Genomic DNA, 7500 nt, shown 5'->3' with positions numbered 1-7500 from the left:
CACATTTGCTCGTTATTATATAGGGAACATTAATCCCATTATTTTTTTTATTTTTATAACTTTTTTCACCATAACTGATGGTAACCTTTGTGTTTCCCGATAAAACTAATATATACTAAAATAATGACAAACATCCTAGACCCCCTTGTATTATACTGAAGTAAAATATTCTGTTTCTCGTCCTGAAAATAAGAAGAGTGACGAGGAGGTACCTTTTCCTTCTGAATCCGAGTTCATAAATGTTTTTTGACCTTTCGATGGAAGTAAACATCTTTGGAGAATTCACCATATGAAAACAGACGCAAATTCCATATTCAGGAGTTCTTATGTAAAGCCAAAAAGGAGAATTTTTCTTTTTCAAGTGTTTTTTACTTTAAGCGCTCCGGAAAATGACCTGGTATCAAAGCGTAAGGATTGGGTGTGTTTGGTAGTAAAAACAAATCCCTTTTGAATATGAAAATTATTAAGATCAATATAAAGTTGATTCTCTTGTTCTATTTGAGGAAAATTTAAATATGAAAAGTTACTGACACACTAAGCGAAATCATGAAAACAGCAGCAGTAATTAGGAAAAATATGAAGCCTTGGTAAATATGTTCGTTGAGAAACTGCATGCTCTCTCTCTCTCTCTCTCTCTCTCTCTCTCTCTCTCTCTCTCTCTCTCTCTCTCTCTCTCTCTCTCTTGCTACCAGCTTGTCTCTCTTTGCAACTGAGAAGGAAGGAAGTTGCTACAAAACTCTGCCGAGTAATGTTTGTACTACAAATGCAATAAGAAGAGCGATAAGTTCCACTTTTCATATGATCTCGAGACTTGAGAGTAAAAAAGGGACCGATTTATACTAATCATTTTACTCAAAATCATCCTATAACGTCAAAATGAAACAATTATAAAAATTATATGCAGAAGTTGAAAGCCTTACTAATGCTAATGGCGGTAAGAGCAAAGCAACAATCATAATTGATGAGAAGTTATGTTTTTTTGGAGCATCATCAGGCATATTTTGTTTATTTCCTATTTGCTATATAACATATTGCAACGAGTTATCCTTTACAGTGACGTGAAGCTATAGTTAGGTTTTTCTGTCAGTAGGGATTCTGAAGTACTTATAAGTTGAGGGGGTATCTTAAAGTTAATTATAATCTCTGTACACTATGTTTCTTGTTTCAGCTGTTCTTTTGTTTTCTGCTGTGTGCATGTATGTATGTGTTTATATATGTATGTATGCATGTATGAATGTATGTTTGTATGTAAGTATTCATGTATGTATGCATTTATGTATGTATTTATGTATGCATGTATGTATGTATATATGTATGTTAAATTCAAAAGTTAAAACTTTTACTGTGGCTGTTTCTTTGTTACTAATATATATGTTTATCATTATTCACTAAAATGTTAAACATCGTTTGTATTCGTTTGTAAGTTTCTTTTTTTGTATACAATGATTTTTAGGATAAACAATATATAACCTTTTTTCCTTACGATCCAATGGATGAAAAAAGTAATAGGGTAACTTAGAGCACCGATCTCTGATATTATAAAGCAGTGGTATATTTTTTGTATCACAGGAAAGAAGAGATAAAAGATTGCACCTTTTCACTCGGAACCTGCACTCATAAATATTGTTCAACCTGGCGAAGAAGGAAAACCACTTGTGTAAAATTCACCTTTTCAGAAAAGACGTAAGTTCCATCTCTTAAAGTGTTTGTGTTGAGCAGGAAAGGAAAAAGAAATATTTATATTTTCTATTTCTTATGTATCCCAAGCAAATTCTTTGAAGACTGTTTGAGAATCAAAGTAAAAGGAGTGGGTGTGTTTGATACTAATAATAACTGATCTTTCTTATTTACGTTTAAATGTTACAAAGAATCTAGGTACCAACAAAATAAAACATAAAATAGCCCAAGTAAAGCTGGTTGCTGAATGCTCTCTCTCTCTCTCTCTCTCTCTCTCTCTCTCTCTCTCTCTCTCTCTCTCTCTCTGTGTGTGTGTGTGTGTGTGTGTGTGTGTGGTACGTTCACGTGCTACAAGCTCCTTCTCTCTTCTTCTCAGACAAAGGAAAGCTTAAAGAAAAGCTTATGGAGTAATTTTTTTTAATTGTAAATTCAATCAAGAGATCGATAAGGGAAGCTCTCCATTTGATCTGCACACTTAGGAGTAACCAAATAAGGATTTAGTATTGCCAAAAGGTCGGAAAAACAGTTACCTCTCTTTTCCTTATATGATTTTTTAGTGGTTTCTCATAAAAAAAAAGTATTTCTTCCAAGATCAAAAGAAAGTGTATACTTAACATAATTTTATTAAGATAAGACGCTTGAATGATTGATTGATTTGAAGTTTTCAGGCATCATGACATCTAAGGTCACTGACGCCGAAGATAAGACGAATAGTAACCTATTATTATTATTGTAATTATGAGATGAAAAACTGAATCTGTTACTATTAGGAAGTTGAAACTGTTTTTATTTTATTAACAGTAATAAAGTTCATAACTATTGCCAATTATTTGCTTTAAAAAGTATTATCTGATATATTTTATCCATATAATCATTTTTTGCACATTGTATTACTAAAAGATTGTGGCACCAGTGTTCACGCTGTTTTTAGGATGGAAAGGATGAAAAAATTTATAGTAATTTCTAAGAGCTATCCTCCATTCTCCCCTTTTTTATAGTTCTCCCCTATATAATTGAAAGCAAGTATGTGGTTTTTATATATATATATATATATATATATATATATATATATATATATATATATATATATATATATATATATGTACATAGATATAATATACATATATATATATATATATATATATATATATATATATATATATATATATATATATATATATATATATATATATATATATACATAGATATAATATATATATACATATAGATATATATATATATATATATATATATATATATATACGTATACATATATATATATATATATATATATATATATATATATATATATATATATATATATGGGTGTGTGGTGTTCGTGTGTGTTCGTGTGTGTGTGTGTGTATTTCTTGCTAATCTGGAAGATGGATAAAAACACGAAATTTTTAACTAGCTCTTTCGTATTTTCATACCTCTTCAAGTAAAATTGTTATAAAATGTTAGAAACAAAATAAAAGTCACTTCTGCGACATTAGTAAAAAGATATAATACAGTAACATAAACACCGGTACACGGCTCGTTTGAAAATTACAGCTAGATTAAAAATGACATTTGATTAAATATATTATTTATAAGTAGTTCATCATTTTATACATTCCAGGGCTACTGTTGATAAATTTTATACGGTTTTTCTTTATGATACATGATTCTCTTATAACGCGTTTTATTATGTTCATAAAATATAGTAGTTCCTTTGCCCCTTTCAAATTAATGGTATGATTACAATTATTCATATGCTGAAACAAACTGCTTGTTTGGTCTCCTGTTCCAACCTTATATATATGCTGTTTCAATCTTGTTTCGAGGTCTTTTCCATTTTATCCCACATATCTTTTATAACTTTGATTACATGGAATTTCCTAAACACATCCATTGTTTTGTACGGGTGAATTTCTAATCAACATATCCTTTCAAGTACTATTCTTAAAGATAACAAAAACATTTAAAGCTTTCAATAATATAGGAACGATCATGGGTGAATATGGAAGGGTAAGATGAGAAGGTTTTTAATTTTTAATATCAGTTTTAGAGTGAGTTTCATAAAAAAAAAAAATTTCTTTTCGTAATGGAAAGCTGTGTCGAAAAAAATTCTCCGGGTGTTGTAAATTACCTGCAATTTTCCGGATCTTCCAAAGCTCTGCTTCAAGGAATTCAGGGCAACTGACCAGCAGTGCCCTTAAAAACATAAATGAAAATTCTATCAATTTTATCATAGGATGATGATTGGAGTAATGATGAACATAGGAGTCCACATTCGTCGTTTATATATATATATATATATATATATATATATATATATATATATATATATATATATATATATATATATATATATATATATATATATATATATATATATATATATATAAACTAAAAATCTGAAACCCCTATCATATCTCAAAATTAACACATCTAACAAGGCAAGTCTATTGTCTACTTCTATTACGATTTTACATTTTATTGTCGTCACAAAAATTAATTATTGTTTTAAAAAACACGTTTTCGTCTTTGTTGATGGGCCAAGCACATATCTTACCCGGAGGATCCCAATATGTATTTCAGTAGGTATCTGGTTTCAAAAAGAAAATCCATATAAAGTTTACTCAACAATGGCGATAGAGGGGTGCCCATTGCCATTCCATTTTTTTTATCATAGTATTTCTTTCCGAAAACAAATAATTTCTCTTCTCACAGACTGTCTTGCAAATAGTTTTCAGGATAACATAAGAAATACAGCATTTTTCCATTTATTTTTTGGTATCCAAACGTGTTTTCGGATCACTTTGCAACCATTCTTCAGGACTACATTGATTTTGAAATTACACTTTAATATATAAGTTATGGTGGTGAACATTTGACACAAATTTATTTGGAGATTCGGAGAGACCAACAAAAATTGATAAATAAAAAATTAAGATTTTATGAAATATAAATGCGAAAATTTTAGATCATTCTTAGATACATAAAGGATTTCTTAAATTGCTTTAGGAATTTCAGGAAGATCCCAATTTTATTCTTCGCAGCCAGACTGAGTCGGTTCCTCAGTAACACCATCGCTTGGTCGAAGCAGACCTTTTGAAAAATCCTTTATGTTCATTTACCAGTTTTCTACATAGGTTTTCTGGTACAATAGAAATAAGTAAATAAATATATTAGAAATATGACTAAAGGTGAATAATAATAATAATAATAATAATAATAATAATAATAATAATAATAATAATAATAATAATAATAATAATAAAAATATTAAGATTCTACATTGATGTGTCAATAAAACCAGTAAGGTGAATGCATGAATCTCTTTTATTTCTAATCCATTAAATTACTACATTTGCTATGTTTTATCATCACAGTACATAGTGTTTCCCAGCTGCTTAATGCTATCTTCTGAACACCAATCATACAATAATATAGTTTTGAAATCTTCACCTTCTAACTAGAGACCAGTAAACAAAAGCTGAATGATATCTAGGATCAATACCTTATATTTTGTTTTGCCTTAGGAAAACTACTTGATGTTTCATGAAGTTTTTTGGAGAAGTTTTTTTTTTTCCCACAATATTTACCTAAATGAAACTACTGAGCCCATCTATTGGTCACCTTTGGATGTTTTGAGAGTATAAAAGATATGAATGTAAACTATCAGAAAACAGACAGAACTATTTGGTAATATCACTGCCATTTTCAAACATCTATAACTTTAAATAATAAATTTCGTGAATCCCATTACCAGATTTACTAGAAACAGAAATACGCAGCATTAAAATCAAACAAAAGAATGGTCAATTAATGATAATAGATTTTCCTAGTTGTAAATCTCATGACTGTTTTGCATGCTTACATAATTGTGGAATGCCCTTCGATCAAGAAAAAGAAATTTGGAAAAAGTCGGCATACGTAGTAAGAATTTTAACTAGCTTTTTCTCTTATGAATGTGGAAACTTAAAGTTTCGTTGATTTGTCCGTGGCTAAGGTTAGCAAATATTCTCATTATTTTTCTTCCGGGAAAAGATTTAGGAATACTTTATTTCGAAAATAGGTTTTGTATGTCTCACCTTAATCTAAATCTTAAGTAAATGGATTATGAAGATTTGATTACACTCCATAAGAATGTATGACAACTAAAACAATAAGTCCAATATTGAAATCTGAACCTAAAATGCATCCTTAAAATATAATACTTTTTAGAAAAATAGACCATACATCATATCATTAGACATTGATCTTTTTTATATTATTCATATGGGAGATCATTACCCTTTGATAGAATTATTATGAAAACTTAATCACGTATTTTCCCTTTTATCTAGCCCTTATTTTTCCCCAAGAGAATCTAGATAGAAAATATTACCTTATGTGTATAGGTCTGACCACCCATTCATCAAAGCTAGAAGAAAGACGGTAAAATCGATCCGTTGAGACATTTTCTTTCAAAATGTACATTCTGTCTTAGATTTCTTTTTTCTTATTTGCTTTTCAATTGAAGATCTTCATTTCCATTAATATCCCTCTTCAATTTCATCGCTTCTACTTTTGTAGACTATCATAAGTTGTATTTTTATCATTCCTTATCTCACAGTCCGGTACATTCCATCTCTGTGCTGGAAGGCACCCTTCTTTATTACACAATACTCTGTATCTTAAATGCTGGCCCATTTAAGACCATCAGCCTCCAGCTGAATTTTTTATCTGCTTACAAACTGGCTGAGTCAAACTGTTTGGAACAAAGAGATGTGTATCCTAGAATGCGAAAAGGTAGAGAGAGAGAGAGAGAGAGAGAGAGAGAGAGAGAGAGAGAGAGAGAGAGAGAGAGAGAGAGAGAGAGAGAGAGTAGAAGAAGAAGTAAATCATAATTTGACTTGAATTGATAGAAGAAAAGAGAAAGTAAGGAACTTAATATTAATGAAATATTACGTAGGGAAGTGTGAGACTGAGGTGCCGGGTAACTGACACTTTAATAACAGTACCTGATAATATTATATTTGATTAAGAACACTTAAAAGTGTTAATCAATAACATCTATTGTAGAATGAATTCTGACAAATATTTTAGTTACTTGCTGGTCATTTGTTGGTAAGCCATTCCTATTTTCCATAAAGACAAGCCAGTTTTTAAAATAGCCAGGCAATCCGGGATGCCTAAAAACCAAACAGGAGCAAACTGTTCTTCTCTTCGGTAAAAATCCCGGAAAAAAAGAAGACCATATTCAACATGAAGGCAAGACAACTAGATAACTGTAAAAGCTTGACTACTTTGCCCTCCTAAGTCAATAGTAGAAGAAACAATAGACACTTAACAGAGATGGCTGTAAAGCGCAGTCAAAGTCCTACAGTCAGCACCAGATAGCGGAATAATACTCGATTATCCTTAAATTTCTTACCCCGGAAAAGAAATCACAGCATAAACACAGTCAGTAAAATTGAATATATATCAATCATATAAAAAAAAGTAAATAATTGGACATGAAACATGATGACGTATACTAGAGAGAGAGAGAGAGAGAGAGAGAGAGAGAGAGAGAGAGAGAGAGAGAGAGAGAGAGAGAGAGAGAGAGAGAGAGAGAGAGAGGGTAATTCCAACAAGTGCTTCACGGGATCAACATCAAAAATTCTCGATCTTACAAAAAATCCCATACGTTGAAATGTATTTTTCTAATGTGCAGTATAAATCATCGCGTTTTTTATGAATAAATTTCCTTAATCACGGAATAAAAAATATATTCCAGGAATCTTATTCTATGTTCATAGGTATTCCTATAAAAGAGATTTAATTGCAATAATATATACTTTGAAATCTTTA

This window comes from Palaemon carinicauda, chromosome 2 (genome assembly GCF_036898095.1).
Source record: "Palaemon carinicauda isolate YSFRI2023 chromosome 2, ASM3689809v2, whole genome shotgun sequence".
Taxonomy (NCBI): Eukaryota; Metazoa; Arthropoda; class Malacostraca; order Decapoda; family Palaemonidae; genus Palaemon; species Palaemon carinicauda.
This window is presented reverse-complemented; position numbering follows the sequence as displayed.